A 27,900-nucleotide genomic window follows, 5' to 3' on the forward strand; every position below is an offset into this window, starting at 1 on the left:
TATAAAAATCAAAATATCATAAGATGATTCTATATAAGCTGATCGAATCGTAACTATGACATTGTTCTCCATCAATGCCTTCAACATTCTCATAGATGGGACAACTCGTCTCTAGTGACTACTCGCTCATGGAGGCACACTGAGACACCTATTACATTCTAGTGTCACAACCTAATTTATTTAGCTTAACCTAATTTATCTTTTTAATTTTGTACATCTAGCTATAAACTTAGGTTTACTCTCGCTTATCATCATGGAACTTAATTTATTCATTATCTACTCAATACATACACAACATAATATTAATAATGAATTGCACATAATAGTTCATCACCGTTATCCAACCAATAATTAGAACATAAACATGATTTATCTATACCGAAATATATGTAATTTGACTTGTTTTCCAATGTATCTAACCTCACATCAGTCGGAGTTACAATTCCCGTTTTATGGTGGAAATTACAAGGAAACAAGTCATTGCACAAGTCATAAGTATATATGATAGTATAACTGTTGGGAAAATAACAAACATAGAGAAAAAAGATGAACAAAATAACAACATAAGAGATTAACTTGGAAACTCCAAAATCGGAGAAAAAACCATGTCCGCTGTCAATAGACAACCAAAGAATAACACTATGTGAAAATTGTTACAACACATAATATACCCTCAAATACCCCAGGCCCCCATTACACTAACACCCTCCAAAACAAATATTTAACAACATCTCACAACACTCTAATACAAGAGCATAAGAGAACAAAGAATGTCAAATATAAGCTTAAAATGCTTTTGACTGGTGCATCTTGTAAAAAAAACTTGAATCCTATATATAGCCTTGAAATCCCTCTTCCTTCTCAAAACTAAGCGATGTGAGACTTCTTCAACATATATATTTTCAACCAAACCCAACAATCTCCACCTTGATTGAAAATAATACATGAACTTTCATTTTCTTTACCGACAATCATACTCCCCCATAAAGAGTATCAACATGTATATTTTTAATCAATATTAACAATTTCCACTTTGATTGAAAATAATACATTAACTTTCATTGTTTTCACCGACAACCATACTCCACCATAAAGAGTATAGTCACTTGAAGCTACATCACTCCAAGAATTTTCACATTGTCTTCACCGACAATCATAGTTTTAAAAACTATCATACTCTATCATGAAAAATATATATCACTTGAAGCTAAATCACTCCAAGAATTTCACATTGTCATCACCGACAATAATATACTACATCATGAAAAAAAAAATCACATGCTGAAAACCAGGTTAAAATTTTATGGTGCTACTTCCTTGTTGGCAGGAAGTTCTTCAACCACCGACATAATCTTCCACCTTGTGTAATTTTGATTGTATCAGGACATCTTTGACTTGAACTTTCCACAAGTCTAAAATGATTCTTCCATCAGTTTTCTCTAACCCAAACTGCACAGTGGAACTTATGACTGCAGCTCAACAACTCTTTCACAACATCAGATTTCTTTTCTGTTGTGGAAGATCAGACAAAGCTGCAACTAGGGGTGGCAAAACGGGCCCGGCCCGCGGGGAAAGCCCGTTTTACCTGCACTTTTTCGCGGGGCGGGGCAAGGTTTTAGGCCCGCTCTCTTTAATGTGCCCGCCCCGCCCCGTTTTTTTGTGGGCTTTTGCGGGCATTTGTTTTTTCATAGAATTTTACTATTTTTAGGCCTAAAAAGCCGAAAGCCCGCGGGCTTTCCCCGATCCGCCCTCACTTTTTTGCGGGGCGGGGCAAGGTTTTAGACCCGAACTCTTAAAAAAGCCCGCCCCGCCCCATTTTTTCGCGAGCTTTTGCGGGGCGGGCCTAAACGGGGCGGGCATGCCCGTTTGCCACCCCTAGCTGCAACCACAGAGCATACTAAGAACTCTTATCCCCGAATCGAACTAAAAGCTCTGATACCAGTTGTTAGGAAAATAACAAACATAGAGAAAAAAGAGGAATAAAATAACAACACAAGATATTAACGTGGAAACTCCAAAGCTGGAGAAAAAAACCACGACCGTTGTCAATAGACAACCATAGAATAACAATATGTGAAAATTGTTACAACACATAATGTACCCTCAAATTTCCCAAGCCCCCAATACACCCACACCATTAAAAACAAATATTTAACTACATCTCACAACACTCTATTACAAGAGCATAAGAGAACAAAGAAAGTCAAATATAAGCTTAAAGTGCTTTTGACTGGTGCATCTTATAAAGAAAAACATGAATCCTATATATAACATTGGACTCCCTCCTCCTTCTCAAAACTAAGCGATATGGGACTTCTTCAACACATATATTCTCAACCAATCCAACAATCTCCACCTTGATTAAAAATAATACATGAACTTTCATTGTCTTTACCGACAATCATACTCCATCATAAAGAGTCTCAACATGTATATTTTTAATCAATCTTAACAATAACATCGTCAATCAAGTAATTAATTGGCATTCATGTATGGTTTCCTTCAAGTTTTTCAATTAACTTGCTAATTAATTGTTAGGTGAAGCTTTCGTGAAATGTGCTTTAGCATGTGCTAATCCACCTACACGCCACAAAGTAAGTGCACGTACGATCATCCTATTGTGAGGTTAACCGGACTCAATAAGGAATTAGAGAGTAATAAGAACATATAAACTCATCTATGTTATAACTCTCTACATTTTCTTTCCAATACATCTGACCGCATCTTATTTTGAGCTACATAACTCAAGATACACAAATTTTTCCATAGTCTTTGGTAATCGATTATCAATATGTGGTAATTGATTACTAGCCCTCAAAACATTCTAAAACCCCAAAATTAAGTCGGAAATAGATTACCATACTAGGTAGAATGAAAAATGCTCAATTTTCACTTGTTTTCACCTTTTCTTCAAACCAAACATATATCAACTCATACTATCACATCATAACATCAATATTATAACAACACAACATAACATCATGTGTTAACAACATCAACATGATACGTAACAAGAATCATGCTTCAAATACCAATTTCACAAACAAATCAAGAAATCACAAAACCCTAAAACCTAATTCATGAATGTCGCACCCCAATTTTTGACCCACATATTTCATTCATTTGATATTATCGCATTCATTTTTCATGTGCATTCATAGTTCAATCGTCGCATTTTTGCATATCTTGAAAAAATTTGACTTTTTATTAAAGTCAACAAAAAATAGCTTTAGACAATTTAGATTAATTTTAGTTTTAATATTATTTTATTTTTAGTTTAGATTTAAATTAGATTAATTTTTAGTTTTAATACTTTTTTATTTATCATTAGTATTATTATTATTATTATTATTATTATTATTATTATTATTATTATTATTTTAGTATAGTTATTATTTTTATTATTAGTATTATTATTATTATTATTATTATTATTATTATTATTTGCTTTTTGTTTACAATGGTCCAAGAAGTATCCTGCATAATGGTCCAACAAAACTGCATTTTTTCCCTTGGCCACTACCCTGCACCTTTGCTGATCAAAGAAAACTCTGCAACTTCACAAGTCCACCCACCATTCCACCAACACTGCCAAACCAGTCCCAATACAGTCCAAATCTTGCACTAAAATGGATATACAAACCAGCATAACGCAAAGGCATAAGATCAGTAACCACATATGTTCAAATTTCATCCATACTTTCCCCCCAAAACCCACAATTCTATCTATAAAGAAAATTGATTCACAACAGAGAAAAGGGGAGATCGACAGAAAAAGTTCTGCCAAAAAAAAACTCTCTTCACTCTACATCCCCTCAAAACCACTACCTCACCAAAAATCACAAACAGCCGCACCAACAATTCCCCAGGATTTTTGATAAAAGCCAGCAGGAAAACCGTCAGGACCCGAAGCTTTCCAAGGTTGCATCTCGAACATAGCTCTTCTAATTTCATCATTACTAATATTAGCATCCAGCTGTCTAAGATCCTCGTCTTCAATTCCCGGATACGTAATGCTCGTTTGTCTCCATCTGTTCCATGTTGTGCCTGTAGCGAAGAGGTCCTTATAAAAGTTATTGACTAAGGCTTTGATCTAAGCATTATCTTCAATCCAATTGCCACTCTGATCCTTTAACATGAGAATTTTATTCTTTCTCCTTCTCTTTACTGTTTGCAGGTGATAGTATTTTGTGTTTCGATCACCATCAACCAACCATTTAGTTCTTGACCTCTGAAACCACATGAGTTCCTCTTGTCGCAGAATCGTTTTGAGTTCTTCTTGCAGCTTCTTTTCTAACTTAAGAAGACCTCTATTGTTCTGCCTGTGGTGGATGTTCCTTTGAATACCATTCAAACGTGTCATCAAACCTTTCTTGAGCTAAGAGTTATGCTTGTTCAAAGTTGGCCTCATGAAGTGAAATTATAGGTCATGCCTCATTTTTGAACTTTGAAATTTTGTGCACATGACCTCATTTATGGATGCTACACGACCCATACCACATCTGAAAACATGCCATGCATTCATTTTCACCATAGCATAAGAATTGAGGAAGATTCCCAAAACAAGAACATGTGATTATGTAATGATTACATTTGGGAATTTATGGCAAATTGATGAATCACCCAAGGAATCTTCTCACCAACCAATTAGAGCTCATTTCTGTCTCAGAATTGTCCCCTAATATCAAGCAAAATCGAGGGCTAGGGGATTGATCAAATGGAATCAAAATTCTCATCATTGCATAAGAGATATTTGCAAACTTCCTTCATGGCCAAGAAAACCAAATCAACCTCACTAAGCAAGCTCACTCCTCTGCAACTATACTGAACCATTTGCCTATAAATAAGAGAGCATACCTCAGTAGAAAAACACACCAAAGCAACAGAATTCTTGCTTTCTCTTTTCTTTCTTCATACTTAGTTTTTTCAAAGGTCCTTTGGCAAGAAGACTCGGATTCTTCAAACCAAAGCTCTCTCTTTGAAAATAAGTATTCAAACACATTGAGGGAGGCATTTAGAGGTGATCCGAACCTCTGGAACACTTCTGGGCGTGGAGAATCATCATCTTCACCTCTCATTTGGAGCACTTGCAGTTGGAGGACCACAGAACAATTCAGGAGGTTCCAAGCAAGGTTAGGCATCCAGGCACGTTCCTCAGATCATAGTGAAGCTGATCAGATGGCTGCAGCTCATTTGTAACTCCAGATTCATCATCCTCCATGTTCACTTGAAGCTTAAATCGAAGGAGTCGAGTAGAGCAATTCAGAAGGTTTGAGGACACAACAAGCATCCAGTTAGCATCACTGAGTCCCAAGGAAGCTTTTGGGATCATTCATACAAGCCCAGGTGATCTCTATCATCCTCACGACCTCCATTTTCAGAGGTAAGTTTCTGAACTCCATCTCTTTAATTTAAGCACTCTTTGTGATAAAGCTCGATTCTATCTTGTTTAGCATCATCAGAGGATTGAAAACCCTCTATCATCATTCATTTATCTTTCAGTATAGTCATTTAATTTGATTTTCAAATTTTACGGTTCTTCACGTTTTTTAGTAAATTAGTTAGATGTAGTTATATAAATTTGTGTTAGTTACATATTTAGAATCGTGAGTGAGTTTAGAACAAGTATCATGTTTACACCTAGGCCATTGGTTGAGATTTGAGAGAATCAGAATTTCAAAAATGTTGGAGCTTGAGGTTGAAGACGAAGATGGAGGGTGGCGCCATTTTTCAAATCTCTGAACAGAGTTTATTTTATATTTAATGATATGTGTTTCATAAACGAATGAATAACTTGCCCTAGGGGTCACACATGCGCTCTTAGTCTCCTCATGCCCAAGGTCTGAGGTTCGAATCCCCCTCGCCTCAGACCTTTTGATTTTATTTTCTTTTTTGCTTCTATACACTTGAACACTATATGAATTGCATTGAAACCAACTTACTATCACCACACGCGCGTTGGCTCAGTGGTGTTTGTTTTGAGTGTGTGACCTAGAGGGCGTGGGTTCAAATCCTCCAAGGGCCAAACTATTTTTTAACACCCATTTTCTTTCATTTTTCTCACAAACTTCACACAATTAATTCACCTATCAAATTAAGTTATTTTCACTTCATTTTTCACACACTTATTATTCAATATATCTATTTTGTGAATAATCAAAAAATCATAAAAAATATTATTTATTTCATGTATTTTTATTAGGTTTAAAATAGTATGTTTTTAAGTGTTTTCTTAAATACTTTAGATATATATACTCATTTTGTTTTAACCTAATTATTTTGTGGATAATTTTATGATAAAACCCTAATTGTTTAGGTCTTAATTAGGTAAAGAGATTTATCTTTACCTTAATTAAGTTGACTTTTGTCAATTTTCAAAATTGTTTTCGATCTCCGATTAAACAAGATGATTAAGGTTTTCAAACAACAAAAACTTACATCATTCCAATCTTCATTTTCACTGCTTCACAAACAGTAAATAATCTCTGGGCCTCTATTAGAGTGTAAGACCCAACACCTTCTTTCTTTTCATAGTTTGTTTTACAAAACTGTATTTTCAAAATCTTCTTTCTGTTTTCAAAACATTCTTCTGGTATTTGAAGGGCATTATTCCCGGTGAAACTCTTCAGATACCTATGTGACCTATGTCCATCTTCACTTCTTCTGTTTTCAAAAACCATTAACTGTTTACCATATATATATATATATATATATATATATATATATATTCAACTGTTATCCATCAATTGCTGGTAAGGCTTTGTACATACTTCTTCAAAGGCCTCCACTCCATCCAGGTTAGGCTTTACAAGCTTTCAATTTACAGTCTTTATTTAAATTACTGTCAAATATAGAACTGTGCATATATATATATATTAGTTTAGAACTACGTTTGAGTATAAACCCTAGGACAGTTAAACTATATATATATATTATAGGAATATGACCTAGGATTGAGAATGTCTTCCCGGTGAAGGCTCTTTCCTAATTAGAGATCTGTAGTTCAAACCCCCAAGATGAATTATTCCCGGTGAAACATCTTGGCAAAAACCTTAGAACAAAAAAATAGGACACATCCACCCAAAGAGGAATTATTCCCGGTGAAACCTCTTACCCATTTGCTTAGAGCCAAAATAAGTTCAAAACCACATAGCTTTCTCTTGTGCTATAACAAGGACCCTCGATGACCCTCGATTAGCCTCCTCTTGGGCTTTGTACAAGGACCCACAGGCTTCTTAAAAGCATTTCCAGCTTCCTCTTGAGCTTGTATACAAGGACCCATCAGGTTTCTTATAAACATAGGAACAGGTCTTTAGTCACCTTTTAACATACCCTGGTGAGTTTCTTCGGATTTTAGAACAACTCATTTTATCCATGAGGTTTGAATTTTTGGGGTAGGTTCTCGGAGAGATCAGCCAAGTATTCAGTCCTGCCCTCAACAAAGTCAAGCCTCGTTTTGGACATTTCCGAATACTCAACCCACTCCGAGTGGAGTTATCAATGAGACTCGTAGGCGATTCATGTCCCCTATTGATCTCAAAGTTAACTCCCACACTTAGGGTTTAACACAACATAAAAAACAACAATGCATATAATAATATAGGTAAACATTTTAAGGCAGATAAATAAACATTTTAAGAAAAAACAAAAACAAATAAATAAAAAAATAATTTAATATTTATTAAAAGATGAACCTCCCCCAAACCCTAAAAATGGCAAGTTTGCCAAACCTTAAAAAAACTTGCCCAACCTAAACCCTGCCAAAACCTATAGGAGCATAGTATTCACCATTATAGTTATCCCCAGCAGAGTCGCCAGCTGTAGCAACCTGCCCTAAAAATTAAAGATTTAGAGTCGCCACCTATTCTACCAAGGCGAATAGGAAACCTCGCGCAGTTAAGAGATCAGGGTAAGATACTATATTTAGGTCGAGGGAAGGTGTTAGGCACCCTCAACCCTTTCCTATGGCTTTGAATCTAAGGATAAAGGTTTATGGTTAAAATTGAGGTTTATAGCTAAGGAAGTGAATAGGGGGAAAATTGAGATTTTAGGGAAGGGGACTCGCCTTGTTGCCAAGTGTCTACGTATCTCCTTAGGGAGAATCAGAGTCAACGTAGTTGGGGGAAGGGTTGTACGCCTTAGAATTAGAATTGAAGGTGTTTGAAATTGTTTGTGCTTTGAAAAGCGTTTTTGAATTGTCTAATTGATGAGGATGAAAATCCATAGTTTAGTATTGTGGTTTTGAAAGGTTTTGAGAAGTGTTTTGAGGTTTGGGCGTACAACCCTGGTTTTTAGTTTGTTACCGTTAGTTGCAATAATCAATAGATTTGATTACCATGGCTAACGGATTAAAGGGAGGATTGCTAACCACTATAATCGATAGATTCGATTATCACGAATAGCAAATGTGTATTTTAAATAATTTAATTTATTAATTTATCGTTACTTCTCATAATCGATAGATTCGATTACAAATGATAACGAATTGATAAGAAATGCTAATCATCATAACCAATAAGACGGTTACAACCTTTTAGCAAAATAAGTTTATTTTCATTTTAATTGCTTAAATTAAATGATCGAATATTACCCATCGCGACCAATAGATTTAGTCAAAACGAATAACAAATTAAATCCTATTATTTTTATCTAACCCCAATTATTTAAAATTAACCCTAATCTAAAGTTAATTATAATTAACAATTAATCCTAATTTATAAAACTTATTTATTAAAATGAAACTAATCAACTACCTAACTAATAATAAAACATGCTACCAAACACCCTAAAATACCCTTTTTGCAAAATAAAATTGCTCTTTAAAATGCCCTTTTTTGTAATTTGCTAATTCAAAGTTTTATTCCAACCAATCAAATTTCTCCATAGGTCCAAGTGGCACTCTTATTTCATAATTCTTGGTTGCATCTTAATATCCATTGGGTTTTCCCTCCAAACTTTAAAAACTATGAACAATTGTCTTCTCTTCTAAACCCTTTCATTTCACAACTTTCTACTTCACTTTTCATTTATTTGGTTTTCCTATGCAGTCACAAAAGTTCTCTCTCCACATTCAAAACCCAAATTCCACCACCCCAGCCTCCTCATTCCCCTTTCATCGTCCATGCACATCGGGTAAGATTTCTTCTTCCTTCGTTTGAGATAATGGTGTGAAACAGATATGAGAACTACTATAGAAATAATATGCCAACAGTATTCGTGACTCCCTTTCAACATTGTGAAACAGATCTGCGAACTACGGTGGTGGAGTAGTGCGGTTTTGATGACCGCGAACTCAAGCGGGTGGTGGAAAATCCGGTCACTGGTGAACGTCCGGTAGAATAGCAGTGGTGGTGGCTAGAGAAATGGATGGATGTGCAAAAAAAAGTGTGTCATCGGGAAAGCTCGTGGTGGACAGAGATTCTGCGGTGGTGGCGAAGTCACACAATTTTGGGTTTCTTCCTTTCTTTCTATTTTGCTTCTGATTTTGTTAGTATTTGTTTGCTTTATTTTTCTTTGGGTGTGAAATTTATGTTGTCCATGGTATCAGTGTATTGGTGATGATGAAGGATGATTTTGAGAAATGGAGGTTTGACTCTGTATTGATGATGAAGAAAAAAGATTCCAAAATTGAAGAGTTTTGGTGTTCATGTTGAAGAAGAAAAGATACAAAGTTATTTTTTTCATTTTCTTTCTACTTATGTTCTTTTTCTGTCGTGTGTTGTTGCATTCTTGGATTTTGATTTACACACAGCAACAATGAAATCGATGTTGATGCGAGTTTTTGGACACTAACAAATATTTTGTGTCATACAAGTCGTTGAAATTTTCATGATTGCAGGTAAAATCTGTGCAAAACACGTGTATTCTAACAGGTAAAATCTATTTTCTGTTGTGCTTTCTGTGACTATTAATCATTTTCATGTGTAGTGTTTAATCTGGTTTTTGATCTATTTTCTGTGGAAACTTTCAAAATGCGCAAACTTAAGCTTTCTCAGTTGTTTTGAAACAATTTTTGATATGTTTTTACCATTCAATTGCCATGGTTAGGTTTGTACTGGAGCTAAGAGTGAGGTACAATCGAAATTGACAGCAAGAAAGGTATACTGGTGTTTTTGGTCTTCCCTATTTTGAGTAATGTTTTGTGATCATTCTGCCATTTTTCTTCATGTTTTGATTAATGCAGGTTTTCCACTATGTTTTTGACAGGGAGAAAATAACCAATCGAGTGTCAATGATGCATGATTACAACTGAATTTACCTATTAGACCCTTGAATGCTGGAAGTGCTGGACACGAAGGAATAAAAGTTAATATCGTTGAATCAAGACATTTTGTAAATTTCATCACAGAATAAGCTCCTGACAGAGATCTTCAATATTAGGTCCAATCAATGTAAGCGTGAACTTAGCTACATTTTGTTTGCCTAAATAAAGTATCACATTAAATTATTATTTGGCAGAACATAATAATTTTATATTAAATTATTATTGGTGGTTCTGGTTTGAACTTTAGTAACATGTTTCTGGAGCAACATAACTGTGCAAAAGTGTCCGAATTTGTGTAGAGTAATTTTTCATTTTTTTGGGACATATAGATGAGTTGCTGCAATGGAAATTATATGTATGGTTTTTGGATTTTTTGTTACATGTAGATGAGTTGTTGAGTTGGAAATTTAGTGTTTGATCATTTGATATATATATATATATATATATATATATATATATATATATATATATATATATATATATATATATATATATATGGATGAGTCTCGGAGTTATAAATTGTGTATAAATTTAAGAGAGATGTAATAAGATTTTTTGCTTTTTACTACTTGCAGGCACATTTTAGTACATATTACTGAAGCGAAAAAAAGCGATTGAATGGATTTTAGCAAGTGTGATGGTGATTATTTTTGAGAATTCATTCTTTTATCAAGGGCAGATTTTAAATCGATGTGAGTAATTCAATGGAAAATCAATCAATTATTCTTCCAATTTGATTATCCTAGGTGGGACTTTATTCAATTTTTGTGTTGAGCATCATCTGAAGTCCTTTTTGTTTTATAAAATATGACAAGACATATAAGTTGCAAGTTTGTTATTTAGAATCAAATCAGTAGCACTATCTTTTGATAACTGATAAATTCTTCCTATATAGGTTCAAAACTATGAATCCTCAAGATTTCAACAGCCACCGATTAAAGTATGGTTCTTCATGTATATGTTTCAAAGGGCTTCATGCATTATGCTTGGCTTTGCAATTTCACGGACTTATATTGAGCAGAAAAATACAACGAAGAGAGCTAGAATTTGGAGATTTTGTAAACAGAATGTAGATTTTCAATGAATAGAATGGAGATTTTCAATGAACAGATTCTGTAAAGGAGATATAATGATAGCTATATAACTATATCATTTCCTATAACTATATCATTTTCATCCCACCTTGAATGATATAGTGATAGCTTATTGAAATAGGATGCCGGCTGAGCGGTATATATAACCTATAAACTCATTACACAAAAAATTTATGTTCGCCGTTTCAATTCAGCGCTTTGATTCGGTGCTTCGATTTGACGCTTCGATAAATTTGTAACTTACAAAACCTGCTGCTGTGGACAGGCAGGAAGGAAACTAGAAGTAAATTCCATTTCCTTTAACTCCCCCTTCAATCTATGACAATTTTTTATAGTAGAAAGTTTGAACTTTTAATTAAGTGTTGTCTCTAATTTAATAACTAAATTTAATAAGTGTTGAATTATTACTTTGTTTGTAAAGACCAATTTGAAATTTTAGTGCTTATTTTTGAAGTGTTGAATGATTACATTGTTTCACGTAAGCAAGAGCTCACCTAATTGCTTATTTTAACTTAATTGCAGATTTCACGTAAACAAAAGTTGTTTTTCAACCCTGCCTTCAAAGGTACAGCTGTTATCTTAAACCACTACACTAATCCTTGAACCCTGCACCTATTACATCACTATCATAAAGCAGAAAATAAGTACTTTCTTAACCAATATAACTTGCAAACCTTGTACCTTTATACTGTGCAATCTTTTTATCAACCAATTGAGTATATCTTGTAGGTATAGCAAAAGATCAGCCTGAATTTATGACTATCACACTGATGTTCCATTTCTCTGCAGCAGGTTTTTCTTAGTTCCAACTTAACTATGTTTTTACTTTGGTCAGTTTGTAGCATGGTTGAATTACAACTGTGATTAAACCAGTCTGACAACATTGATGTATATGTTAAATTTCGCAAACAATCTGGCTTTGATTCTTCTCATTGTATATAAGTTTTAATGGATAATGCTAATTCTGCTCTTTTACTGCAGTCCATTGGTTTTGTTGCTCCTGGAAGTTAAGAACTTAGCATATATTTATTAGTTTTAAAAACAGATTTTATAAGACCAATAATTATATTTAATTGTGAATGCAATTTACCAAACTTTAAGGTTTGTTTGGATGGTAGAGATTGGAGGATATCAGAGGGAGGGAAAGGTTTTTAATGAAAAGATTTACCCTTCATTTTACTCCAACATAAAGTTAAAGCATGTTTAACTTGATTTTGCTATTTTAATATTTAACCTCAAAGACTCATATGCATGTATATAAATTATAATTTTAAACTTACAATTTTAACGTTTAGCTTAGTGTTATGCATTTTGTTTATTAGAAGTTACATGTGACTTATAGGAATTTTTTGTTGAAATGTTAGGAAGCTTATGTTATGTTTAAGAAGGAATTTGACACAAGCTATGTTGGATTCATGGAGGATGGTGCAAAATGGCTGAGAGAGAACACTGAGGAGCTGAAAGGTGACAGTGATGATAGTAAAGAAAATTGTTTTATTGCCACCGGATTGACATTGTAAAGATGGAGAAATTTAGTCATTTAAATTTACAAATTAACAAATTAGTCCTTATGCATATTTGTTGTTCTACTTTGAATCTTCTTAAGATATTGTTTCACTTTTTCTGTTTTATCTCTTGTCAACTTGAAGAAAAAAGTTACTATGAGAATAGCCACTACTAGGGCTGGACATCGGTTCGGGCCGGTTCGGTTTCGGGCCCAAAACCCCAAACCGTTCTTAACCTCGGGTGACTAATACAGGCCCGAATTCCGACCGGTTTTTTTTCGGTTTTTTTCGGTTCGGTTTAATTTGGGTTCGGTTAGTAAACTCGGTTTTTTTCGGATAAATGGGCCAATTGAAAATTTCAGCCCAATTATAAAATCAACCAGATTTTTTATTTTTTGTTTAAGTCTGACATTAAAACCCAAAACACTTATTTATTATTGGGCCATAAATATTTCAGGCCCAAAACACAATCAACTTTTGTTTTTTATTTTTAATAATTATTATAAATAAATAAGTCATTTATATCAATTTAATCCTTCAAAATCGATATATCAATAAAATTGGATACTAAATTATCCAAATACAAAATTAAATAACATTTAAGATGAAATAATATCCAAATAACATAAAACCTTAATATCCAAATAACATAAATCATAAATTTAATAAAATATAATACAACATTCAATACCACAGCAAATACAAAGAAAAAATTTATGGAATGTTAAAATCCAACAATTTCTTCAGTATTTCAATCATTTCAAATCCTGTAGCATCAAAACATAAATGTCAATGAGTAATTAGAGATTGAAAGTTGAACATATTATCATCAAAATTATATCACTTAAAGACTAAAGAAATTGAAATGAACAATAGCAAAACATTAATTAAAATTATACTAAAAACCAATACAACATATTCTCCACTGTCAAAATCCAGAAATTTCTAAGTCTTTGAATCATTTCAAAATCCAAAAAAAAATTCTAGAGCCATCTCAAATGACCATAATAGCAAAACATTAATTAAAATTATACTAAATTAATACACATAAATTGAAAAATATTGTACTAAAATTATAAACAACTTCCTAATCAATATTTGATTTAACTCAAACATTAAAACTCATAAATTCTAATAAACCATCCATAAAACACACATAAATAAAAGTAAATGATTTTTATAAGTTCAAAAAAAAATATTTATATTTATGGCTTTAAGTAAACGATTTGTATGAACACAAAATATATGCATGGCTTAAAAGTAAATGATTTTTATCAACACAATATTTTTATAGGTTTAACATAAAACTAAAAATGTTGACTTTGTATAGTTTTACCACTAATCAACTCTAAAATAAAATGAAGTAATATAATTATTAAAATAAGCCCAAAAAAAGTAATAAAGGCGTGGAGAATGAAACTTACCAGAACATGTATGGAAAATACTACAGAAGGAATCAGAAATATTAAGGCCCTGCGCAACTGAAAACACATATTGTTCTTCAGTACATTCATCAAATAATAAAAAATAAGAAAGAATCAGAAACAGAAACATATAAGAATATAATAAACTAATAGCATAAACCTTGCATTTCTTGCTCAACCTGTAAAAGAATCAAAGATTCTAACGAGAGGAATCAAACCTACTCTCTTAACCTGCCGACATAAAAGTTTAGAAGTTAATAAGTTAATAACTCATCAAACAAAAACACTCAAACTTAATTTTCAATTGCAATTTCACAACCTCCATTTTCAATTTTAAAAAGTTAAACTAATATTAATGAAATGTAATCAAAAACTGAAGGAAAATTTTATACCTGAAATGTTATAGAAGACTACATTGATGTCCTTGTCCTTGTTAGGGTTATAAACCTCTTGCAGGCATTCTGCAAATAAGGTTCAAACCTATAATCATCAACACAGAAAACAAGTGTTAGTTAACAAACAGTGATTCAATCTCCGCTTTGTAATATAGTTCAGTTCACTGTGATTCAACAAACAGATAGCTCATTTATTTGTCCAGATCTGAAACTGTGATTCAACACAAACAGAAATCAAACTCAAAATAAATATACATTACAGATTTAGAGGAAAATTTAAGAAGAAATGCTTAACTAGATAGTTCTCATATCAAGAACTTGTCACCAACACTTGGTTGAAGTGTCCTGAAAAATCAAAGAGAAATCAATACCTTTGAAATATATAAATTACTAAAGCAAAAACAAATGTGTTCTTGAAACAACACATATATAATGAATATTTTAAGGTTTAAAAGATATAACCTTCTTGATGCATCCAGTTTGCATTTCTTGCCTAATACCTTCAGATCCATCAATTGGAAAAATTAGTAAAAAAGACAATCCTGAAACAAACACAAAAACTCTAATTTAACACAAACCTCATAGTTAAAAATATTCAAACCCTATATCATTTTAATTTTAACAGAAACCTTAAACAAATTTTAAATCTTCATCAGTTTAACAAAAACACAAACCTTAAAACAAATCCTAACTCTAAATCACAAAACTGGAGAAATCACATAAACTAATTACAAACCTTTTTTATTACTGAGATAAGGCATAGAAATCTTGTTTGTGAATGGAAGCACATACTTGAGGAGGGAGAGATTCCAATGTTCTGAGAAGGAAACGGCGCAGAGATATTGAGATGGAGGCACAACTAGGTTTGATACAAATTAGGGTTAAAACATCTGAGACAATAAACTATATACAAGTCTCAATCTAAATTGGGCTGGGTTATAGTCATAGGAAGGGAAGAAATGGACTGGGTTAAGATTAGATTGGGCCTAGCATATAAAGATACTTAGATTCGGTCGGATTCGGTTTCTGACGGGCCCAAAACCAACCTCCGAATCCGACCGTAGAAGCCCGCAACAACCCTTTGCTAGTTTCCGACATAATCCGCCAACCGACTGAACCCGAACCGTGTGTCAAATTTTGGATCGGAACGGTCGGTTCCCGTCGGGTGATTACCGTTTGTCCACCCCTAGCCACTACACATTAGTTTTAAAGTAGAGTACTATTGAGTTATAATTAATTTTTAAAATGCATGGCAATGATTTTAAAATTTATGTTTTTTTTAAAACTTGAGATGTCTATTTAAAATCTCTCACTATCACGTTTGTATCTAGCTTTTTTAAAACTTGAGACTGTTTCAATTTCCATTTTGGAACTTCCAGCTTTTTCATTTCATGCAGCATATCCCACCTTTCCACTTTTTCCCCTTTCTCATGCTTACAATCACCTATTTCAAAGCAACTACAAAGTGTTATATGTGTTTTCTTCCATAAAGTACAGTTATTTAAAGTCTCATTATTTAATGTATGTCATTAACCTGCACCATCACCACTGTCCTATATACTAGCTCAACTTTGCAGTCTCTATGTTGTTGGAATACCGATGTTTTTTCCACCAATCACACCACCTCTTGAAATAACTTCTAAAACCTTTTCATCAAACTACACCAATTGAATGAACCAACCACTCAATTAAAAAACTACAAATCAATTGGGGCTCTCTTGAACTGGTATTAAGTTGTCTATGTAATTTCTTTAATTTTTTAATACAATTATTTTGACTTAACCATTATTATCTATACAATTACGCATGTTGATTATAATAGGTATTTTAGATATATTTTATATATCGTTTTTTTGGTATTATGAATTATTCTCTTTTTTTCTCAAGTGAACATTATATTATGTAAACATTATATAAATATGAGTTTAAGTTTGAAAAGTTTGATTTTTGTCACATTTTTAATCAATTTTATTTATTTATTATTACTAAAAATGTTAATGAATTAATATTTTAATTTTGAATAAAATTAATAATTTATTTTATTTAATTGAATATCAATAATCGTGTATACAACTAACTTTTTATCTTATGGGTCACTACGAGCGTAATCTATTTTATCACCGAAACTCAATATTTTCACAGGTCACTGTCACCAAAATATATTTTTTATTTTAGTAAACAAAATATTTATAAATATTTATATTGGGTTATCATGTGAGTGATTTACTACATTTTTATTTTTAAATATTGACAGTTATTACTGATTTTATAATAAGAATTGTATAACAAAATATTTGTAAATGCATGAATGCACGTGTCAGTGTCACTATCACCACAATATATTTTTTTATTTATTTTAACCAACCAAATATTTGTAAATATTTATATTTATTAGTAATATTTGTTATTAAATTATATATTGTATATTTTATAGTTGAATTTAAATAAATTCTATATCAATTAAAATTGAAAATTATTCATCTAAAAAGTTTTCACGGGACACTGTCACCACAATACATTTTTTAATTTAATCAACAAAATATTATAAATATTTATAATTAGCATAAATTCACTATTTTCACGGGACACTATCATGTTGGTGATTTGATAAATATTTCTTTTTAAATATTTCAAGCTATTATTGATTCTATAATAACAATTGTATCTCACACACAATCATGTCTTATCGAATGACCTAAGATATGAATGACTATTGAATTTATGTGTTTTTTTTTACATAGTTACTATATATAGATTCATTCCATCTATATTATGTTTTGTAAATCTTAAATTAACATTCCTCATTCAAATTTTTAAACTTCTTTTTTGCGTTTGTAATACATCATTCATCTTAAGATTTGCATTAATTAGTGATTTTATAATAACAATTATATATCAGTAACAACCAAACCAATCTAAGATACTGAATTTTATTACTGAAACTCACTATTTTTACAGGTCACTATCACCATACTACTTTTCTTATGTGATTTTTATCACTGAAACTCACTACTTTCACGGGTCGCTATCACCATAAGACCCTTTTAAAATAGCTACTATATATAGTTTCATTACATTTATAATTTTATATCATGTTTTATGAATCTTAATTCAACATTCTTCATTCAAGTTTTTAAACTTCTTTTTTTGCATTTGTAATACATTATTCATCTTAAGATTTACAGTGATTAGTGATTTTATAATAACAATTATATATCAGTAACAACCAAACTGATCTAAAATACTTGATTTTATTGGTGAAACTCACTATTTTTATGGGTCACTATTGCCATAATACTTTTTATGTAAATTTTATCATTGAAACTCACTATTTTTACGTGTCACTATCACTATGATACCTTTCTTATGTGAATTTTATCACTGAAACTCACTCTTTCACGATTCACTATCACCATAATACCTTTTTTTTCTATTGCATTTCCAATTTTTTTTAAATAGCTACTATATATAGTTTCATTACATCTATATTATGTTTTATGAATCTTAATTTAACATTCCTCATTTAAGTTTTAAACTTCTTTTTATGCGTTTGTAATATATTATTCATCTTAAGATTTGAGTTACCCGTGCGGAAGCACGGGTCTTCTACTAGTTAAATATATATTGCTTTTTAACAACCGTAGATGACGTTAGCTATAACTATTCATACGAGTGAAGAATGGAACAACCACTTGCACCTCTTTGTTTCTTCTAAAAAAGATCTCACCCATATTTCTAAAAAAGCAAATACAAAATTCCAAGAACCCATATTGAAACGTGAGGCAAGCAAAGTAAGAAAAGAAACATATTACCGACAACAATGATCTCGATTCGGAAAGGGCCCTTGTACGGTGAAGGACGGCGATTTGGGTTCGTCGGCGTGGTGTTGGGGTGGTGGCCGAATTCAGATGGCCCTGCCGGCGCGTGATGGTCCGATCGGGATGTCCGGCGGAGGTGTGTCGCGGTAGTGAGGTTGTAGGCTAGCGCAGAGGTTCGTCCCCGTCGCGAACAGGACCGTGAACAGATTTATTTCAATTTCTTCTCCTTCTTCTTATTTGGTTGCTCCATTATTTGTTTGGTTATGTTAGTTGTTGTGCTGTTGATTTTGTTTTCCGGAAATTGAAACGCATTGACGCGTACGTTTTGTGTTGGATCTGATTGTGATGATATTGCAATTTTTCATATATTAGGTGATGATATGAACATGAAAGCGTACACACATGAGAGAAGGATAGCCAGAAAGGGGTTTTTTTATATGAAAAGTATATAATATTTGTGTAAATGTTTGACTATTGCGATGGTAACAAGTTTTATGTAAACTAGTAGTAAAAAATGGTAAAGGAAAATATGTACAGACTGTGTGGAGTTGTACGTGGGAATTGGAAAAAATAAGGGGTTCTCTCTTCGGCCTCCTCATTGGTGAATTGGTCCCTCTTTTTATATTGCTCCTAAATTAGGTTTTGTTTATACCTAATGGGCCTACTAAAACTAAACCTAATAATCCTAAAACTAATTCTAATAATAGTTAATAATCCTAATAAAAATTAATACTAACTAATAATAAAATTAATAATAGCAATAGTTAATATATACAAATTCTATAATAATAACCTTAGATAATATTAACAATTATATCACTTAATATTAATATTAATATTAATAATAAAATTAATAATATTAAATACTAATAGTTAGAAGTAATCAAAATTACTAATAATAATCCAAAAAATGCAAATGTTAGTAAAAGGAAAATAATATTAACAAATGATGAAGCCCTTGAAACACCTGTTAATCGCACCCCGTTTCATTCTCAGGATATTTTATAAGAGGGCGGGTTTGACAATAGGAATGTCAAACCCCATGACTCTTAATTTTGACCCTTTGATGAATTAAAAGATATAGATCTGATCGGGCAAATTTTGGGGTATGACACTCAGCAAGTGTCAGCCTTCATCTTGGGCTTTAAACAAGAAGTCTCCACTAGATAATCTTTCTGCCAATCAATTTAACAAAAAACCCTGGAAAGGGTTTGTGGACCGTCCTTTCGGGCCATACCCCTCCCGTGGGTGGGATACGTGAACTGACTCCTTTTTTTGTCGATCGGACGCTTTCGCGTCACTTTTTTGAAAAAAGTTTACAGAGTCGCCACCGACCTTTTATTTTATCCAATGAAGGAAAGGTTTATAAAAGAAACAGAAAAAAGACCTTTGAGAGATTCTGGGTAAGGGGGTAGGTTATACAAAGGGAAGGTGTTAGCACCCTTTGTATCCATGGTTATCCATGGGCTCTTTAGTTTGCTTAGCTCATTTGCTTTACTTTTCAATTGATTCGGAATGCTTTACCTGTGTTTTTGAAATACCTTTGCAAATAGAATTTGTAATGATCCTTGTGCGGATATATACAAATGCTTGTTTATCTTTCGAAAGATGTTTTGAAAAGAACGTTAATTTTGTAATGATCCGTGTTTGGATGTATACAAAATATTGTCTTTTGGAAAATTTGTTTTGAAAAACAACAGTGTATGAGAATTTTGTTTGTTTTGATTTTTGAGCAAGCAAACTAGGAGGTCTACCCTGAGTTAGGAGGTCTTTATCCTTGTTCCCTTTAAAAATCTATCCATTCGTCGGATATAAACAAAAGGTTCGATTTTGTACTCGAAACAGTAGAAATGTAACTTTGATTTTGAAAAGAGTGAAAAGGGGTTACCCTAGGAGGTGCAAATGTGATTGTGATTGAATTCAGATATTTATCTTTGAAGTTAGTGATCTGACGGTTCAGTTTTATCTTTGACATACACGCAGTTTATATGGGTGCTGGAAATTAAAATGCGGAAATGTAAAGTGCAGAAAGTAAATCTACGCTATTACATCGATTGTGCGGGAAATGTAAACTAGCCTATTTACATGAATTTGACATCCTATACATTTATCTAGGAATTTTAAATTGCAAGAAATAAAAGGCATATTTTTGTATTTTTGTGATTTATTTTAAATATAATTAATGCATTATTAATTAATTTTAAAATAAAGAAAAGATGAAAAAATGATCAAACTTAGAAAATAAGTTTAGAATATGTACAAAATGTTTGTTAATTGATTTTAGAACAAAACTAATTTTTTTGTAATTTTTGAAATTGTTTTTGGATTTTTTAAGTTAATTAAAACATAATTATACAAATAATTACACAAATAATTAAAACTTAATGATAAAATTATCCTAAATATGTACAAAATTAGTTTATGATATATAAACAATATTTAACACAAAGAACAAATTTTTTTTTGATTTTTTGACTAATTAAAATAATTAATAAGCAAATATATAAATACATACTAATTAATTATGAAAAATATTGAAATTTTGAAGAAAAATAAAATATTTTTGTTTCATAAAATAATATATTATTTTAGAAGTTTAAAATATTTTTTGTGAATTTTTTGGGATTTTTTAACTATTTTTAATTATTTTTGCAAATAAAAATAAAATAAAATAGAAAATTAAAAAGGATACTAATCTGGTGTGGAAGTCAGATGAAGGTGCATGGTGTGGTTGTGTGTTATGGTGTGTTGGATTCATTTTTAATGAAGATCTATGGCCCAGATTGAAGAGAGCATGACATAATGATAAGACTGCATGCACTGAATTCAAAATGAATTCAAACTCTTGATGGGGTCCACACGCGCCAAAGCTGGCCAATGGAGAAGCCAGATGCGTCCACGCGTGCAGTCAAACATTCAACTACACTATTCATCATCTTCTCCAAGTTACCTGCGGATTTAGCTGCGAACTTACCTGCAATTTTACCTGCGGATTTCACCTTCGAATTTCTGGATTTTTGAAACCTACAAAAACGCATGAAAATAAAAACCACAAGGACCCAGATCTACTAAAGATGACCTCCTGAGTCCAATGGTGAGGTTAGTTTTCTCATTTGACCACGTTAAGTATGAACACGAAGAGGTTGAAGCTTTGAGCTTCAACCATGGCACCCCACGATTCAGGGCTTTAAACTCACATGTTAAACGTTAGATCTACCCCATATGATCTCAAATGGATGGCAAAGGCATTAGATTGTGTTTAAATAAGCTTATAGTTTAGATATCACAAGTTGATAATATGCATGAATATGTTATTTTTGAAACACGTATTCTATGAGTATGTAGCCATGGTTATTGCTTCTAACTTACTATATTAAGTGCCAGGAGATGATTAGAGCAATTGGTTTGTATTGATAGTGATTGAAATATGTAATTCGAAAGTTACAAAGTATGGAGAATTTTGAGAATTTTTAGAGGTTTCTTTGCTATACTCTTGCTATCTCTTCGTGTCTCTCTTGTTGCTGAAGTATGCTACTCCTTTTATAGCCAAAAGGCTGCTTGGAAGTGAAGCAATAAGCTATAGTTGTCTTTGTTGAAAGTTTGGTTCTTTAATATTAAAAAACTTTGAATTTTTGACCAAGCCTTGACTCCATTCAATGCTCTTGTCTTGGGCATCAATCTTCTGCAGAAAATTGAAGATTTTGGAGGTGAGTCATACTTGGAGACCAAGTCACCAATTATCCATGCAATTTTCTTTTGATTTTAATCTTAAAATAAGATAAAATCATGTCAAAAATGGATAATATAGATGTGGGCTTTGTCTTGGTCGTGGGAGGCCCATAGTAACATGGCAAAGATGTTTGGACCATAAAAACTTGGCATCTTTTGGAAAAAAAACATTTTTGAGCAATGTTGATTTCATGCATTTTCCCAAAATTTAGCCAACTTCAACAAGGTGTAAATCCTTCAATTTTTGTCATATGAAGGAGATCTTGCACTTTTTGGAAACCTCAAAGAGTCCTCTAACCAATGTCTTTGGTCTCATGTCAAAATGATTTTTGGTTCTCCTTGTGTGTCCATTTGAAAAAAGTGTCTTTTTGTTGACTTTGAAAATGACCTGTAATGTCTTTGGCCATATTTTTCAAATGGTGAATGCTATGACCATGGGATCAATTGCATTTGAAAGATAATTGAATTTCCTTCAAAATGAGCTTTGGTTGACATTTTTTGGATGAAGGATGAGAGAGTTATGATCAGTCAAAGTTGAGTTGACTTTTCAGGCAAAAACCCTAATTTTGAATCTTAGGGTTTTGTTGATTTTTGATCTTTCCTTGATGAATTGTGATCATCCAATGATCAAATGTTGAATCCTTTGACAAAATATGGACTTTGACAAAAAATTTCATTTTTGACTGTCAGTTGACTTTTTTGGTCAAACGGGTCGTCTGTTGACTGTTTGAGCTGCTGACGGTGCGTCTGAGTGAATTGAAGTTTGAAAATTTGTATGATGGTACTTTGAGATGTATGGATGTATATGAAATCCATTTGAGCTCTCAAAACTTGTTGCTCCTGTTAAAACAAGAAAAACCCTGATTAGGGACTGTCTGTATAGGAGGCAGTTAAGCGTACCTGATTTTTGTGCAGTGTTGAGTTTCTGCTAATCATGTGATATTCAGAAGACTTCTAACACAAAAATCTTGGAAATTTGAATTGTGAATGATTGATTTGATTGATTGTACAAATCACTGTGAATTGTACTGTCTGCAGTTTGTCTGTCAACTGACTGTTCGTGTACTGAAGCAGCAGTTAAAGTGAAAAATCAACTGTCAAAGTTAATTTTCTTTTTTGTTGTTATTTTTGTTTTTGTTTGGTGTGAAGCATGAAAATTTATTTACATGACTTGTTAGAAAACAGAAACATAATAAATAACTGATATTTACGGTATGCGGGCAAAATTACCGATAATAACCTGAAAATTATTTAATGCACAGAAATAGAAATATTTGACTGGCAGAAAATACACAAAATATTATCTTAGTAATTAAGCAATATTATGACAACTAGTACAACATTTAATACTGACAGCATAAATATTACATACTATTGAACAGTACGACGGGTAGACGGTACGTTTAAGAAACACGACAAATTTTTAAAAATGACGGTTGATGAACCATGCTATGATCAATAACATGTAGATGATTGGGAGCATAACCATTGCAGGTCCACACTCCTCAGGACTGTGTAGGCAGAAGAAAGTTGTGATCACCGTAACAATGGTGACGACTGTAAGAAGCAGTGTTTCTATCCATTTTGCCATTTTTGCTAGGGAAGAAAAGAAGATGGATTATGAAGTGGAAATTTGAGAAATGAATTAGAATTTGATGTGAGATTTTATGGAAGAAATGAAAGGTATTTATAGAATGGAAAGAAGGAAAGAGACGTTGGGGAATGATGTGATTTCGTACAAAAGGAAAATTTGAGTGGAAGTGAGATTTGAAAGAAAGTGTAAGGTATTGTTGGAAAAAGAGAGATGGAGAATAAAGTTGAGATTTGAATTTGAAAGGAGAGATTTGAAAAGATTTTGAAAATAATGGAATATAGTACAAAAGTTAGTGGGAAACCAAAAACAATTGTTACCAGTACAGTGTGAGTTTCCTGCTTTTGCGCCTGCAAAAAGATTTAACCCTGCATGAACTGTGTTAGTACTATTTATCTGTAAAATAAATAAATAGTATTTGTGGTGTAATGAACAGCATTTGGCGTTTGCGTAAGAATAAATTCCACTGTTAGCCAAGTTACTGTGTAAGAGAAATTCTGAAATTTAAGCACTTCATATGTTTAGGATATTTGAAATAAAAATCCATGTTTATATGAAACTCTTAATTTTCAGATTGAAGTTTTCTTAAAAAAGATGCGGGCAAATTTTGGGGTATAACAGTTGCCCCTATTCAATCTTCTTAAACCTGAAGAGATTGTCTGAAATCTGAGGGTAGAAGATGATTGAATAAATAGATGCCCTGAAAATTTGCACTTACCTTGATCAGCAGAGATGTTGGAAGTTGCATTTGAATGTTGTCTGTGAAATGTTGTTGGCAGATTGAAACATTACCTGAGATGGGCTTTTCGAATGCCACCTGGACAATGTGTTGATGGTTTGTTCATCAGAATGAATCTGTTGATTATATCTTGATGAAGGATTTGAAAGTTGATCATTGTGGAACCGTTTGAGGTATCACTTTAGATCTGCAATGTTAGATCGTTCTGGAACCGTCTGAGGTTTCGCCTTAGATCTGAAATGCTAGATCGTTCTGGAACCGTCGGAGGTATCGCCTTAGATCTGAAATGCTAGATCGTTCTGGAACCGTCGGAGGTATCGCCTTAGATCTGAAATGCTAGATCGTTCTGGAACCGTCGGAGGTATCGTCTTAGATCTGCAATGCTAGATCGTTCTGGAACCGTCTGAGGTATCGCCTTAGATCTGAAATGCTAGATCGTTCTGGAACCGTCTGAGGTATCGTCTTAGATCTGCAATGCTAGATCGTTCTGGAACCGTCGGAGGTATCGCCTTAGACTAGCAATGTTAGATGATAAATGAGTTGAGAATGAGAGTTCTTCAGAGTGAATCTTTGGTTTGATTGTATCTGAAAGGACTGTTTGTCTGAATAAGATTCAGGATGAACACTGCATGTGAGTGAGAACATCTTTGCTGAAGACATCTGTCTACCTGAAAAATCAAGTTAATAATATGCGATGTCTACGATGCATGTATGATATGAGATCCTCGAGCTAGAGGAGAAATATGCAAGTTATGTTGTGTATGAATATGCGTATGATGCATGATTGTGAATGTGAATATGAGTGTGAATGTGATGCATGGTTTATGCAGCTTAGAGCGTGTCAAGCTCCTGATTGGGAAAATAAATCCCAGCTCAATCGTCAAGAAATGAAGGCATTGTGATTGGGAAAATAAATCCCTGCTAGCCATTTGGAAGTGAAGGCATCGTGGTTGTTGATGATCTTCTGTCTCGCTTGAGTACCCTGGGTTGGGGAAATTCTTTGAGAACCAGGATGTTCTATTGAAGGATCTTTGATTACTGCTCGGGGATGAACAGTAGTTTTGAGAGTTCGGACTGTGACGCCCTTTGGAGTGGGAATGAGGAAGATGCATAATCCTCCGATGCACTATCTGACCAAATTTGGGTGCGGAGATCACACCTTCTGAAGACAGTAATCTGGAACAACCCTGCTGGGGAATAAGACTTCTTTCGAAAGAAAAATCTTTTTGAGAGATTTGTTGAGGAATGTGTCTCCATTGGGGAAACTTCCTTCTGATGCTGGTTTAGGATAATGTCCAAATAATTGGGACATGTCCGGAATGCTATTCCTGTTTTTCCTGGTAAACATCAATCATATTCAAATGCATATGTTCATTCAAAATATCATTGGGATGCTCGCGTATTCAAAACAGAAAAAATGAAAATGTTAGTTATAAGCTGCATTGATTTTTGAAAAGGTGCCGTGATAGGCGGATTAGTATAGGGAGACAACAATCCTAGAAGTAGGAAATTGTCAGAAAGTTTTGAAAAGTATTTATGAAAAGAAATAGCTATGTGAGAACGATCCAGTCAAGTTTCAATTCTGCTATTGCCAATCTGTCTTCGAGCATCTCATCCCTCACTTGTTGGAAGAAAGTGATTGGACTGATCGGTGTCTTTGAGGTGTTGAACCTTGTCGGTGAGTAGGCAGCTGAGCGGGACATAGTTGTATGCTTTATTCCCTAATTTTTGCCTAGGCTGCCCTTTCAGGTTTTCAGCCTACCGGGATAGTATTTGTTTTGTCTCTAATTTTTGCCTGGATCGCCCTTTCGGGTTTTCAATCCACCGAGACGCTCATTTTTGCCTAAGTTGCCCTTTCAGGTTTTCAACTTAGCGAGCTGTATTTTTTATTTTTTTTTTTTTAAGCAAAGTACTTTTTGACTATGTCCGCATTCACAGGGTGTGGGAAATCCTCGCCATCCATGGTGGTAAGCAACATGGCACCGCCGGAGAATATTTTCTTGATTATGAATGGTCCCTCGTAGGTGGGGGTCCATTTGCCTCTGGGATCACCTTGTGGTAAGATGATGCGTTTGATAACCAAGCCACCAGTTTGGTATGCTTGACTTTTGACTTTCTTGTTGAATGCTTTGATCATGCGCTTTTGGTATAGCTGGCCATGACAGATAGCTGCAAGTCTTTTCTCATCGATCAAGTGTATTTGGTCGAATCGAGTTTGAATCCAATCGTCTTCGTCTAGATCGGCTTCTTTCATGATCCTTAAGGAAGGAATCTGGATTTCGATTGGGAGAACTGCTTCCATACCGTAGACTAACGAGAATGGAGTTGCCCCTGTTGAAGTACGCGCAGATGTGCGATAACCATGAAGAGCAAAAGGTAACATCTCATGCCAGTCTTTGTAGGTTACTGTCATCTTTTGTATGATTTTCTTGATGTTTTTGTTGGCGGCTTCGACAGCGCCGTTCATCTTTGGTCGATATGGAGAAGAATTATGATGTTTGATCTGGAACTGCGTGCAGAGTTCAGTAATCATTTTGTTGTTTAGATTCGTGCCATTGTCAGTGATGATCCTTTCGGGGATGCCGTACCGACAAATGAGATTGTGCTTGATAAACCTGGCTACCACATTCTTGGTGACAGAAGCATATGAAGCTGCCTCTACCCACTTTGTGAAGTAGTCAATAGCGACCAGGATAAAGCGATGTCCGTTGGAAGCAGTAGGTTTGATTTCTCCAATCATATCAATACCCCACATTGCGAAAGGCCAAGGAGCCGTCAGAACGTTTAATGGAACTGGAGGTACATGCACTTTGTCGGCATATATCTGGCATTTGTGACAAGTTTTGGAATGATGATGGCAATCTGTCTCCATGGTAGACCAGTAGTAACCTGCTCTCAAGATCTTTTTAGCCATTGTATGTCCGTTGGAATGAGTACCGAAGGTACCATTGTGTATGTCTTCCATGATTTGTTCTGCTTCCTTCTTGTTTACGCAACGAAGTAAAGTCGAGTCATGGTTGCGCTTGTACAAAGTTCCATTGCTTAGGAAGAATTTGGAGGCAAATCTCCTTAGAAACTTTCTGTCGTTAATAGATGCCCCTTCAGGGTACTCCTGGGTTTCGAGATACCTTTGTATTTCATGGAACCATGATTTGTCTTCCATTTGTTTGGTATCGATCTCATTGCAATAGGCTGGTTCGTCTTGCCTGTAAATGGTGATCATAGGAGCTTCGTCGTCCCAATTGACTTTGAACATGGATGACATGGTAGCTAAGGCATCAGCTAGTTGATTTTCTTCGCGTGGGATGTGTTCGAAAGTGATCTCCTCGAAGTAAGGAATC

At 33.6% G+C, this 27,900-nt stretch overlaps 2 long non-coding RNA genes across 3 annotated transcripts; one reads left to right on the top strand and one right to left on the bottom strand.

The window, feature by feature from the left end:
- Window positions 1-8,997: 8,997 nt before the first annotated feature.
- Window positions 8,998-11,712, top strand: LOC131656767 (uncharacterized). Its single transcript, XR_009300284.1, has 6 exons — window positions 8,998-9,132; window positions 9,245-9,872; window positions 10,048-10,098; window positions 10,207-10,391; window positions 10,840-10,956; window positions 11,160-11,712. It is a non-coding gene; the product is annotated as an uncharacterized LOC131656767 (long non-coding RNA).
- Window positions 11,713-13,461: 1,749 nt separating this feature from the next.
- LOC131662485 (uncharacterized) lies at window positions 13,462-19,103 on the bottom strand. Of its 2 annotated transcripts, XR_009301614.1 has the most exons (8): window positions 18,495-19,103; window positions 15,419-15,499; window positions 15,145-15,224; window positions 14,978-15,027; window positions 14,680-14,767; window positions 14,448-14,518; window positions 14,288-14,344; window positions 13,462-13,630 (listed from the first exon to the last, which is right to left on the bottom strand). It is a non-coding gene; the product is annotated as an uncharacterized LOC131662485 (long non-coding RNA). The 2 variants fall into 2 exon arrangements; XR_009301613.1 differs by having other exon boundaries at window positions 15,419-19,099.
- Window positions 19,104-27,900: the final 8,797 nt, after the last annotated feature.

This window comes from Vicia villosa, linkage group LG3 (assembly GCF_029867415.1).
Source record: "Vicia villosa cultivar HV-30 ecotype Madison, WI linkage group LG3, Vvil1.0, whole genome shotgun sequence".
Lineage (NCBI taxonomy): Eukaryota > Viridiplantae > Streptophyta > Magnoliopsida > Fabales > Fabaceae > Vicia > Vicia villosa.